At 36.1% G+C, this 14,476-nt stretch overlaps 2 long non-coding RNA genes across 2 annotated transcripts in view; one reads left to right on the top strand and one right to left on the bottom strand.

Annotated features, from left to right (window-relative positions):
• LOC107742775 (uncharacterized) overlaps nt 1-14,476 on the bottom strand; it is a 124,173-nt gene that overhangs the window by 90,764 nt on the left and 18,933 nt on the right. The window lies entirely within an intron of this gene.
• LOC107742776 (uncharacterized) overlaps nt 14,152-14,476 on the top strand; it is an 18,331-nt gene continuing 18,006 nt past the window's right edge. The window contains exon 1 of the long non-coding RNA XR_001640340.1: nt 14,152-14,162. This is a non-coding gene — a long non-coding RNA (uncharacterized LOC107742776). The remainder of the gene's footprint in view (nt 14,163-14,476) is intronic.

Genomic DNA, 14,476 nt, shown 5'->3' on the forward strand with positions numbered 1-14,476 from the left:
AAAGACGCACCTGCTTATTGTACTCTTTTAAAGAAGTTGGCTCTTTTAGGGAAATGCTCTTTTACGTGCTGAGACGCACAGGGGAAACGTCCGTTTGCAGCACGACAGGGGGTAGTGCAGCCGTAAGTGCGCAACCCACTCAACACAGGAACGACCACCGCTGAAGCGCCGTCCTCCAACACAAAAAGCTCCCGAGAGCGCGCTAGACACAAAGCAGTTTGGTAGGAGCAGAACGATGTTGTCGCTCGGCTCCGAAGCGAAAAGCTGGTATGCGTTGCACTGGCTGCCTTTTTATGCTCACGCTGTGATCAGTGGCAGCTGGATGCAATCATCGCATGCCAATGTGCATTGGCTTGTTTAGTTTACACTCGAAGTGGATTGGTCTCTCTAAGCGAGATCCCAATTCATCGGTCACCGACGCAACTCGGAGTGACCGACTGAAAGGGAACTGTTTTCTTACTCCTCTGTTGTTGTCTCTCCTTCTCGGTTACCTGACAAGGCCGTTCCAATTAAACTCTGCTGAATGGTAAACACTTTCAGCTCTGGCTACAAAAGCACAGAACATCTTACAATGTCAATGTTCTCTCAACAGATTGGTGCATACAGAGGGAGGGTTACAAGAATGAGATCACAGTTTTTTTTCTTTATAAAAATGCTAATCCTTATCAAGAGGAACATGCTATGTTATTTAAACTATTATAAATTGTGTGCATACAATTAATTTGCATAGGTTAATTAAAACCTGTGTCCTGAGTTTAAATGCCATTGATTGCTGTGATAGAAATAATAATGAAGACACAATTAGTTGATATTCTGTTAATAGCACTTTGGGCCTTCCAAGTAAATGTTTTTCGAAACACACATACACTCACACACACACACACACACACACATATATATATATGTGTGTGTGTGTGTGTACCTGTTTTTCTATTCTGGTGGGGACTTAAACCTGAATACACACAGACTCATGGGGACTCATGTCACGGTGGGGACCTAAATTGAGGTCCCCACGGGTAAACAAGCTAATAAATCACACAGAATGAAGTTTTTTGAAAATCTAAAATTGCAGAAAGTTTCCTGTAAGGGGTAGGTTTAGGGGTAGGGTTGGTGTAGGGCAATAGAATATACGGTCTGTACAGTAAAAAAACCATTACGCCTATAGAGAGTCCCCACAAGGATAGCTGACCAGACATGTGTGTGTGTGTGTGTGTGTGTGTGTGTGTGAACTAAGAACTATATAACTATATAAGAACTAAATTATATAAAAACACAAAGAGTAACACAGAAAAGCATGTCATAAATCTTCTGAAAATGTCCCTGACAGTGCTTGGGGACAGAAAAAAAAATACCATTGTTCATCTTTTCCCTCAACATTTATATCTGTTTTATATATGTTTTTAGAATAACACAATGGTGTCCTGCCTCCAATAAGTGTCCTTGGAATTATGTATAAACAATATCAGGTATACAAGTCAAGACAAAAAAATAAGCACAATGCACACCAGATTTGCTACTGCATTCATTTTCAGCTGCCTTTGGGTTTCTCAGTGCTGTCTGAACACACCACTGGCAGTAGTCTGCATGGATGGTGGTAATACAGATTTGCAGATGCAGATTCTACCAATAATATGCAATCAACAAACCATGATTTATAGATGTGCTACTCTCAAAAGATTAGCAATCCGAATATCAGAAAATAGGCTGAAATGCACCCCATCTCTTTCTGAACTCAAAGGGTGAGTAATAGGTTTAAACTGTACGTTAAATAAGGTTTTATTCTTATTTATTTAGTTAGTTAGTTATGATAACTATTAACATGCATAAAAATAAAATGTTATTGATTTAAATGAAACCTGAACAAATAAATGAGTGAATGATCTGAAGTGGTTTTTTTTTGTTTTTTTTTAAATAAGGCTTCAGTAAAACTCTGATGAGAAGATTGCTATTACAAGCATGTCAGTCTGGCAACAGCACAGTAAAATGTATTTTTCTCCATTTTTGCATGTTGACAGAGCAACTGGTGAGTGACCTAGTTTCTCTAAATCTTAAGAGAGAGAAGGGAAAAATCCTTTGAACTGTTCCAACCCCCAGCGCTTATATGTGAGAGAGAAAGATCTATAGGAAATCTGAGAAGTATATGAGTGATTTATACAATAATTATTAAGATTTATTTTTGGTTTAACATTGTATTTCTATATTAGAGTTACAATTATGTAATGGTAGAAATTTGTCTAATAGAATAGTCCAATAGAATTTCAACTTAATTTTATGACACCCTGAGACACTAATAGTTACAGCATGTCTTCATGACAGCCACAGTGATTAAATGTGACCCTGGACCACAAAACCAGTCTTAAGTCGCTGGGGTATATTTGTAGCAATAGCCAAAAAAAAAACATTGTATGGGTCAAAACTATCGATTTTTCTTTTATGCCAAAAATCATTAGGATATTAAGTAAAGATCATGTTCCATGATGATATTTTGTAAATTTCCTACCATAAATATCTCATAACTTAATTTTTGGTTAGTAATATGCATTGCTAAGAACTTTATTTGGACAGCTTTAAAGGCGATTTTCTCAGTATTTAGATTTTTCTTTGCACCTTTAATGATTTAACAGACCTGAAAAAAAAAAAAAACACAGTCCACAAATCAGTATTTGATGTTGAATGCATTGACAAAATCAAATGTTGTAAAGTAAAGAATTATAGATGTTTGGCTGACCTTATTTTTCTTTTTAATTAAACACATAACTAGTTAAAAATAATATAACATAATATGTTTGCTTACAGGAAGGCATTTCATATGTAACAAAAACGTTTATGATCATGCTTGTTCATGTTCAAAGTTTGACTCATTATCAGCGTTCACAAATAGCCATGATTATATATTACCTGCCCTAGTTTTCCTGTTCTAAAATAAACCTTCTCATTGAACCGATGCTTATATTTTAGGCAGCTGTCAGGACAGCACTGAGCACAACTATAAAATGTGTAATTGAGCTGCAGTTGTGCTTGTCAGGAGAAAAATACACCTGTCATGCCTTCTCAGCTAAAATGTATTGATAAGGGCCTGGCATTTGTCTATTTCTCTCCCCATATTTTTCTCTCCTTCTTTCTTCACAGAAATTATTTGAACTTAGTGGCAGAGCCTAAGGCAAAGGAGATTCAACTGGAGTATTTTCCCTGTTCTATCCAGTGTTCTATCCGTTAAATAGCAATCCTTCAGCCGGCCCTATCTAAAGCTGTTTGTCTGCCCCGGGGCCTCTACAGCACAACAGCCTGCAGTAATAGGAGTGATCACACACTGCCATTTAAAGTGAGACATGCAACAGGCTCATGTCTGTATGTCTTTGTTATTCTGTCTGACTCAATATCAGGCAACATGGTCTTTAATTACAAGTCTGCTCAAGTTCAGTGAGACATTTGCATGACTGTCTGATCAAGCGAATGCTTCTGCTGGCTTTCGAGTTTTAAAAAAAAAAAAAAAAAAACCTGTCCTAAGATACCTTTGTATTATTATTATTCGGCAATGATGTGGATGCAATGGTTTTTTGAAGGTTATTAACACTGAAAATCACTCTTCTGTTTCCAAATGTCAAATGCTTAATTTACCAGTTCTGAAAACCTGTTCAGACATTTTGTGATAAAAAATTGATTAATTAATAATTTAAATGTTTCAGCAAACCTATTCATAATCTGATGTACAAGGACAGTTCTATTCCTCTAATTTGTGAAATTACAGTTTGTATCTTGTAAACTAATGAGCAATGACTGTAGTTTATATTAACAATATTGTCATATTGTGAGGAATGGAATTCTCCTTGATCTTTGGAGAAAAAAGACTTTAAAAACATACTGTAACTTCCAGAACTCAAACATTCTCCTCAGTGCAAAAAGAGCATTTGACATTTGCTAAATCAGCTCCTTCAGAATTCCTTGCATAAGTTTTAAAGGGACAGAAGAATAAAACAGCCAGTTTATGAAGAATGAGATAGAGGGTGAAAATGGTCATGAACACACACACACACACATACAGACTGTACATATATATATATATATATATATATATTCATTTGTGACTATTTCCATATACATAAACACCAAGTACACAAAGAGGACCTCTCCCATCAGCCAAGAACCAGGCTAACATCCTGCATCCCAGCCATCCCCTGGGACTACTGCTAATGCGTCAAAGCAGCTCAAGTTCACAAACAACAAAGAGCATGTACATAGGCCACCTGCTGCTCCTTCACAATAGATGCTGTGGCTTTAGCAGGTCACTGAAACAAGAAGATGTAATCCACTGCAATTTGACTCGGAGTTTTCCATAAGGAACTTCATCAATTATGAAGGATCACTCATCAGCACAAACTTTTATTAGAGAAACAAGTACATATCTTTCACTGCCTCTTTGCAGCCTCAACAGGGTAAAAGTAAATAATAAACATTTTAAGGTTACAGCATTCAGGATTGCATTGTGTCAGCCTGATGTCACAAAATCTTCTAATTTAAAATGTTAATCCTTTAATGACGTATATGTTTGTAATGCAAAGTCTGAATTTTAAAGAGACATTGCGTCTTTATATTCAAATTAGAATATGACTATATATTCATATTATTGTTTTTAAAAAAGGTTTGGCACATACCTAATCAATATTTAATTTTGAGCAAAGTTAAAGAAGTGTCATTCATGTTTACACAGAATCTATCCAGCAAAACATTCTTTTGTAAACATTTACTGATATAATTGATATATATAATTGCACCTTTTGTGGCATTTGCTTTGAAACTGTTATTCATTTGTTTTGCCATTGTCCATTCGTATAACCTTTTTAAGAAAGTGTTTGTGATAATATTCTCGAGAATATTGATTAGTTATTTATTTTTATAGTATATATTTTTCTTTGTTATTTGGTCATTTGGAGAATTACAGAGGCAAATCATCACCATGAGCACAGAATTGCATTCGCAGCAGCCATTAGTCCAGTCAGCTTAGAAAGCATTGTTATCTAAAACCTATAAGCCACTTTACAATAAAATGTGGGTTTTAAAAATGGGCAGACACAAACACATTTTTCTAGAAACATCAGTCTATTCTTCTTTTGAGACATAAAGACTTTTCCATGCACTACTGTCTTAAAAGAAGAAAGCAAGCTGGATGTAAGCAGGACAGAGAGAGAAGCAGACGAGCCAGATGCACACCAACAAGAAAACATGTAGGCCTACATCACAGCCACTTGTTTGAGAAACAGTCTCTCACTGGTGCTCAGCTGGAAGTTTCATTGAACAATACATGCCTAACACTAGTTTCATCTAAAGTAGTGAAGAGAAGACTCTTTTAGAAAGAGTTTCAAAGAAAATAAGAAGAAAAGGGTAGTATGGGCAAAAGAGTTTAAAGATAGGAAGATTTGGAATAAATGGTTAGAAAAGAGTGATGACTCCAAGCTTGAGGTGCATCAAACTGTTTGATGATAAGGTTTGATCCCCGAAACTGTAATCACACCTATGGGAAGTGCTGCGAAAAGCATGAGATGAAACTTCATGTCTTATAATAACTGCTTGAATGTATAAGATCTGCACAGATGTCACTACTGCAAGTGGAGGACTTTTTGACAAAGGTTTACGAACAGTGTTTATTTCACACTGAAATAGTCATGTGTAAAATTATAAACGTTTTCGCTGCAATTTTTGACCACTTTAATGCATCCTTAATAAATAAAAGTGTACATTTCTTTCAAAAACAAAACATGAAAACAATAAAAAAATGAAAAGCTTTGAATGTCTTGATCAACTTCAGATGTTTTGTTCTATTCAAATAAGAAAAAAATGATGAAAGAGTCCTAATAAATTATTCTAGAGTGGAGTATATGACATACTTTATTGTCCCCCTGGCCTTCTCATGAACTATCACTTCCTCCTGGAATGACTGATGTCCAATGCTGTTTAGCTTTCCTTCAGCATATCTCATTTCAGCCAGGCTGTCACTACTGCAAGTGGAGGACTTTTTGACAAAGGTTTACGAACAGTGTTTATTTCACACTGAAATAGTCATGTGTAAAATTATAAACGTTTTCGCTGCAATTTTTGACCACTTTAATGCATCTTTAATAAATAAAAGTGTACATTTCTTTCAAAAACAAAACATGAAAACGATAAAAAATGAAAAGCTTTGAATGTCTTGATCAACTTCAGATGTTTTGTTCTATTCAAATAAGAAAAAAATGATGAAAGAGTCCTAATAAATTATTCTAGAGTGGAGTATATGACATACTTTATTGTCCCCCTGGCCTTCTCATGAACTATCACTTCCTCCTGGAATGACTGATGTCCAATGCTGTTTAGCTTTCCTTCAGCATATCTCATTTCAGCCAGGCATGCTGCACCAGCACAGAGTACAACGAGACTAGGCCTTTTTCCCCCTGCCTGCTGCCTGGCCCTATGCAGTCATACAAGGGTTTCACATAAGCAGAGCTGCTATTCTAGGCTGAACTGACAGCAGATGTGATCCTAAATTTGAGCACTGTGCTCAGTGAGCTTTCCCAGGCAGCTGGGAGAGAGATTAACAGAGCTAATAGCTGAAGCAGATCCAAATGTGCATCGTAATGTAGCTCAAGGCTAAAAAAAAACTACTGCCACACTGAAGATGTGAAGTAGACTGTTTAAGACAGATAAAATACATGGGATAAAAGGAACATGAGAAGGGATTTCAGCATGTGATGGTCAGTGCTACTTATAGGACACACTGACGGTCCTCAATTATCAATGCGTGCCATTCAGGGCACGTTGTCCCGAATTGATGCAAAGGCAAAAAAACAAAAAAACGTACTTTTTGTTTAACTGATAAAAACATCACAATTGTGCACAGGTAATCCACACAACTCCAGTCCATCTTGTGAAGCAAATGCTGAAACAAATTCATCATTAAAATGTTTTATCTTTAAACCATCGCTACGGAGTAAAATATGAGTCCATAATCCATAATGCTTCCTCTCTGTTTTTCTCTCACACCAAAATCCATTTACATATTTGTTGTAAAATATTTTTGCTTGCAAACGGTGCTAGATCTGAGCATATTTCTCTCCTGATTCAAACAAGACGACTATTTCACTGGAGAAAGCAATATTTTGGACAGATGACTGCATGGTTTGAAGTTTAAAACGTCTTAATTATGGATTTGTTTATTATATATGCACATAGCTTTTCACTTCACATGAGGTTAATTGATAGACTAGAGCAGGGCTGTCCAAACTCGGTCCTGGAGGGCCGGTTACCTGCAGAGTTTAGCTCCAACCCAAATTAAACCCACCTGAACCAGCTAATCATACTCTTACTAGGCATAGAAACTTCCAGTCATGTGTGTTGAGGCAAGTTGGAGCTAAACTCTGCAGGTAACCGACCCTCCAGGACCGAGTTTGGACAGCCCTGGACTAGAGTCATGTGTATTACTTCTGGATTATTGGGATTTTTTTTTATCAGCTGTTTAGACTCTCATTCTGATGGCACCCATTCACTGCATACAAACCATCGATAAGCAAGAGATGTAATGCTAAATTTCTCCAAATCTGTTCTAATGAAGAAACTCTTCTACATCTTGGATTGCCTGAGGGTCAGCACATTTTCAAGTAATTTTAATTTCTGGGTGAACTATTCCTTTAAATTTTTGTAAATACTCTTGTGTTTTCTGGGTGAACTATTCCTTTAAATTTTTGTAAATACTCTTGTGTTCTATCTATCTATCTATCTATCTATCTATCTATATCAATACATATCAATATATATCAATCTATCCATCTATCTATCTATGAATTTAATTGGAATTTAATAGGGATTCTCAATTCAGTTCTGGTGCCCCAGAATTGTAAAGTAGTCCACAGAGGGCATTGGAGATAGTAAATGTGACCTTCAGAAAGGGTTTTTCTCACACTGAACTGACTAAGAACAGGAAACTAGGAAACTACACCTGTCGGTCTGCTCTGCTCCGCCCTTTTGGCAGAAAACCTTGTGTAATTGTCCCATGAGCACTCAAGGGTGCAACACGTAGCTTTAATGCAGCACTTACATTTGGCTATGATAACAACAAACATTACACTATATTAAAGGAAGATTAGATGAATAAGTCCATTATGACAAAAAGGAAACAACAATAGGCCTATTTATACTCATATATACACATATACAATTCCACAAACATGCTCTTCTAGCAAAAACAGTAATAGGAAAAAAAGGAAAAGCTAATTGATTGATTTTGCAATTAAAGGGGAAACAGTTCATTTAGGTTAATAGAGACTCTTGAATTGCAACTAGCACCTAGTGAATCTGTCTGAAATAAATGTAAAAATCACACACTTTACACACTCTCTCACTTACCACCACAGTGAAGTGGTATGCGTGCATGTGTGTGTATGTGTAGTTGAGTGGGTGTGTTTGAAGGAGAAGTGGAAGAAGAAAGGGAAGGTCTGTTCTGCTCAAGGTCAATACGTCCCTTCTTAACCAGACTGAAATTTGAGATCCAAGGTTGATCTAAGCTAACTGGTGTACTGCTGCCTGGTTCTAATAACTAAATGCTGTAAAAAGGGAAATACTCCCTAATAACACAAAATAAACACTTCTAGTAGTAGATACTACAATCAGCTTCATTTGGATGTTACAGTGACCATGGACCATGGATTATGGTATTTTTATATCTAAATGGAAACACCAATAAGTGAATAAAATTTCCAAAAAGTGCATAAACTACGATGGAAAAATATTTACTAAATAGAGTCCATGATCAACAAGTCATGTTACTGAATAATTGATGAATATATGAGGCCGCTCATCAACATAAGAAAACTGTTCATAAGACAGTCTTGTCATTTTACTGAGACAAAAATTTCTATGGAAGTGACCATTTTTTCCCCCTTGTTGAACACATGGGCTGGAAAATGTAAACAAGCTGCTTTTGCTTTTGTTTCCAAAAATCTTTATAATTTATATATATATTTTTATTTATTTATTTATTTTGCTTGAATGAAAACATGCCAACTATACAACTATAGCAGAAAGAATAAAAATTCTGACATTTGTATCCATTTGCATAATGAATATAATAAACATTAATGGTCATAAAATAAACCTCGCCTCAGCGGTATGTAAATCGTTTGCTATTCATCTTAGTACAGATCTCTGTGAATACACTGTGGAACAAATTAGATTTCTATTTGTTCCCCTTCTTATGCATCTCTCTTTATTTCCCCCTTAGTCTCTTTTAGATCAGGCGTCTTCAACGTTTTTCAGGGCAAGGACCTCTTAGGCGATAGAGACATGGAGCAGGGACCCCATGATACAAAATGTGTCAAGCAGAGCTACATATTAGTCTTCAATATTAATATAAACTAACCATATTATGATTAAGAATAAATTATGTTACATGTATAATATGTTAAGACAGTAGATCAGAACTATGCACATTATTGTTGTTGCACATGCATCACTGCCTTTATATTACTTGTTAAAATGCATCATAACAAACAACATGTTGAGATAAAAATCTAAATTCATTAGTTCTTTGCAGTTGTTTTAAATTATTGTAATGGATTTGCAGAGTCATACATTTTTATTTTACTAGTCAGATGGACATTTACAGTTACCTGAACTTAGCTACAAGGTTATTAAAAATTCACATTTTAATTTTACTGTCAGATGGACAAATAAACATTTTGTTAAACTGTACCTTCAAGTTTACTAAAACTTAACATTTAAATTTTACTGTGAGATGGACAATTAAGAATCAAATCACTGACTGAGGGTCTTTTAATAAAGTGCAGATGTAATGTGTAAGCAAGGGCTCCACCATACTACTGGGGATGTGTACATCAAAATTGCATCAATTTTGTCACACTGAACAACAATTAATTACTGTATTTGCATTATTGTAAGGTTAAGTTAAGGGTTGGGGTAGGTGTAGAAGTTAATAAAACACAATCTAATATAGCAAATTTAATGTATTGTTATTTTCCGGCCGTAGCTGTATCCCTTCTAGCCACAACCATATCTTATGGTTGTTCTTAAATGCTGAAGAATTCCAAATGAACTCCATTATTTTGACAGGAAAATACAACAAAACATATCACTTACATGTAGCACATCAATTGACCTAGATCGGTAAGCCCTTGTAGCACGTCAATTGACCTATCGGCAGTGTTGGGGAGTAACTAGTTACATGTAACGGCGTTACGTAATTTAATTACAAAATAAATGTAACTGTAATCAGTTACAGTTACTAAGAAAAAATGTGTAATTAAATTACAATTACTTATGAAAATGTTAACGATTACAAAGGGGATTACATTTGAATATTTACACACATCCACATACAGATTTAATTGATTTATTTCCCAATACACACACACACACATGTTCAGAGCAAAGTAGTGTTTAACGGTGAAATTAGGTCTTTCTTTGTGTGTCTGTTCTCATGCTGTTTACTGCTTCACTGTGAGATAACTGTCCTGCAGTTAAACGGAGTAATTTTAAAAGGTACTTTTATTGGACTACTGAATGTAGCAGAGTGAATCATTTGAAGACTAAAAGGAAAAACAGTACCTTTAACCTTTCTGATAAGGAAAGGGTAATTCAAACCCCTACACAAGCACAGCCAGATGGTTCTGCTGAAAATGGTATTATAAATACCTATTTTTTTCCCATGGCAATTGGTTTAAATTGTCTGCAATTTTCGAATATTTCACACAAACAAAACACACACACCAAATTGCTATCGTTTGTGTGTGTCTGTTTTTATTTTATTTGTGATGAAATTGAATAATATAGCCTACCTGAGCAACTCGTCATCTCACACTATTTCACTATGGTTGACCTAACACAAACTGAACTGGGCTTATATAACTACAAGTGATGTTCAGCATTATTTATACATTATTTAGTTTACAGTAATGGCCTTTGCTTGCCATTTCACTCAGCACTCCATTTACACACATAAAAATAACTGTAGGCTATGTTCAGGTGGACTATGTCTGTTCTAAGATGTGACAGAAAGTCCTTTTTCCTTCATAACAGCTATGTATATTAAACAGTTGATGAATAATTTGTCAGGGAGGGCAAAGGCAGAATTGTTAGTTTAGGCTTTAGCTAGTTATGACAGAACATCACAGCAGTGCTTTTCCACATTCACTCTGGTCTGTGGGTGGTCATTTATTTCATAATACTGTAAAGCTAACAGCTAATGTTTATCTTGATAGGAGAAAACTGGGCTGGTGTGTTTGTTGTGTGCAAAAGCAAACGAAAGAGAATAAATAAAGTCTGACCATATCGTATTAAAATGATCGTGTTATTAACATAACCTCTGTCACACAAGCAAAAGAGCTGTTGTTATTAAAATAGACTTTAAGACAAGATTACTCTAATGTTTGTCTGTATAGCTGCTTAAAGATCAAAATGTCTAAGCGCTATATAAATTAAAATTAACTTGATATTCACTTGATAAACACTTGATATTCAACATCAACAACAACAGTATGATTGTGAGTGTCATGTTGTTCACTTTGTATATTGTTGTGCAGACAACAGATTCCAAACTAAATCAAAGCAGAAAATATGCTGTGCCCATCTCCGACCAACACACAGTAGTGGTGTTCCTGAATGAATCTTAAACGAATCAGTGTGAATTGGTAAGTGAATCTGTGTGAATTGGTTGAATGAATAATTCAATGAACAGTCACTTGTTTCATTCGAGAATGAATCAGTGTTTTGAATGTACTGACACTGCATTCCATTCTGAAGGTCTCATCCCTATAGCCTAATCCTTTTGAAGGGTTTGCCCTCCAGAGCGAAAGCTTTGAAGGGATGAAGGGTGTAGGGGCCCAAACAACTTCTTGCCCAGCCAATTAAGGAGGCACTATCGTCCCACAATTAAACCTGCGCAAAAAGAATCATGAAAGAGAAATGTCCATAAGTTGTACCCTTTGAAATCCTTCATTACGAAGGGCCATTTGAAGCAGCCAGTTTTGAGCACTTTGGTTTGGAACGACCCTTCTATATGGTGGCCATGATTGTTCTCACTCTGAAGCCCTTCATGGACGGATTTATTCTGTTTTGGAGCAGATTCCCCAAACTCATTTATAAAGACTGTTGCCCCTTACTGGCGATTCAAAGTAACTTGCAGAAAGAGTTACTGAAAAAAAAACCCGAGACATATATGAACATTACATTAACAAGTTAATACAATTGTTTTATTTACTAATAACAAACAACAAAGCAACAGAAAATCCACCAAAATCTATAACTTAGGTGCCCATAGGCATCTGTTTTCTCTCTCTGTCTGTAAGGATAACTGAAACTGCAGTTGCAACATAGTCAGAGCAACAATCTGCCTTGAGTCGCCCATGTCGTGTTTGTCTGGAGGCTAAAGTGCACCTTTATCAGCATCTCTTTCTCTCTCTCTGCCCTGTCAGAAACCCTCGGCATCACCAGCTCATAAACAAACTCAGACTGTTTACTCAGACTGCTTACATACACATAAACAAACCCAGTGAATGGCTCTACTCCAAAGATCTTAAAATATGGCTACTGTCTCAAACTTTTGATTCGGTTTATGAAATGATTAAAATGTGTGTAGATCAGCTTGATATAGTTCAAGGTGAAAGTTTTATACAATTTATCCAGCCACTAAACAATGTCAGAGGTGGGGTTGCTCAGAAACAGCAAAAAGAGACAGGAAAACAACCAAAAAGTCCATGTGCAAAAGTATCCAATGAAGCAGAGATGGAACACACTATAATGTATGTACAATACATTAGAAAACTGAGATGTAAAACATCTAGCAATATAGATATTTTTTTTCAATATCTATAGCTTGACATCATATTTGCTTTCTTTACATATCAGTCATTCCTGAACAATCTTGCATCTATCCCTTTCAGCTGAACCGGTATTGCTGAGAGCATAAAGACAGTGAATTAAATGTCTTTGGGTTGTGATGCACCATGTTTATTTGTGGGCAGGTTACGTGATCATAAATGTTTGCCTCTCAAGTCACTGGAGATACAGACCGGTTCTGAGAGAGATCTGCAGATCCACCAAGCTATGTCTCTCTTGACCAAACAAAAGTTAAAAACCTGAGGCTATATTTCACATAGAGACAATATTCTGAGAGGTGCTGGTCAAATCCACAGCTTCGTTGACATAAAGGCTTGGCCACTGGCTTTAGAATATATTATGTCTTTGTCTACCGTTTCATGTCCAGTGTGTTGCATTTGAAAACAACGTTATTATTGCAGTTATGTTGCATTACTCTCAATATGAATTAGTCTGATTGCCGAGCTCAGTTTGAGCCGTGCATCAATTATGACAGGGGGATTCATTCTGTGTCTGGGGGAGGGGAGAGAAAGCACCATTAGAATCCTATTTTCCATTTGTGTCGTGACATGTTGGTAGGGATGTAACGATTAACCGCGAGCCGGTTGAAAATCGATTTAAATATGTGACGATTCAAATCGGTTGAGATGCTAAACAAATCGCGATTCAGTTAGGGGTCGGAGTTTATATGAATGTATGTCTGAGGGGAACTTACTGTCTTTCGATGGTATTTTTTCTTTTCCTCTTGCCTCTGTATAATGCATAGCAGGGCTTCAGACTCATTCTTCCCACTGGTCGCTCTTTTGCAACTAACTTTCTCAGCTGGTCGCACGAGCACATGATTTGGTCGCAATATATTTATTTATTTATTTATTTTAGTGCGCTACAACATGGGATTATTCAATGCATGCTGATGAACTTTTATCATAGTTTATAGTTATATGGAAACGAAAGTTGTTAACATTCAACCCGTTCTTTATCATCAGTAGTATTATGATTTGAATTTTGTGAATGGGAGTTTCTTTTTTGCTGTGTTAAGCCGCGGGCTTCGGATGCTTTCACTTTCGAACTCGCGATCTTGTTGTCACTGTTTTGCTTACATACATCTACACACCTTGCAACAGAAATTGAAGCGCTTATGAGTTGACCAACGCGGTGGTCGCGCCAGTGCGACCGCACACAAAACTTAGAAAAAATGGTCGCAGTCTGGAGCACTGCATATTAATTAAAGTTCATAAGTGCAGCGCTGCTTTGTTTACAGCGGAAACCAAGAACACGCTTTAAGCGCCACCTGCTGGCAGAGAGTGAATCTGCGTCTCATTCAGCTCGTCTGCTGTTTCTGTTTCATGCAGATATGTTTATGCATAGTTTCACAAAACTGAAGTCAAACCATTTTGTTTTTGCTTCAAATTTAGAAATTATACAATGTAATTTAGATTTAAAAATCCTCATGTTGCATGTATGCAGCATCTTTGTTTGGATCAAGATTAAAATGCAGTGGTTGCCTCTAATTTTAAAAGGAAAGCGCACAAGACAAAGCCTTATTTTGTTTATATGAAGAGATTTATTTTATTTGTGTTACTTATTTATTTGATTTGGGGCTTGTTTTAAATTTTCA

This window comes from Sinocyclocheilus rhinocerous, unplaced genomic scaffold (genome assembly GCF_001515625.1).
Source record: "Sinocyclocheilus rhinocerous isolate Xijiao unplaced genomic scaffold, SAMN03320098_v1.1 scaffold857, whole genome shotgun sequence".
Lineage (NCBI taxonomy): Eukaryota > Metazoa > Chordata > Actinopteri > Cypriniformes > Cyprinidae > Sinocyclocheilus > Sinocyclocheilus rhinocerous.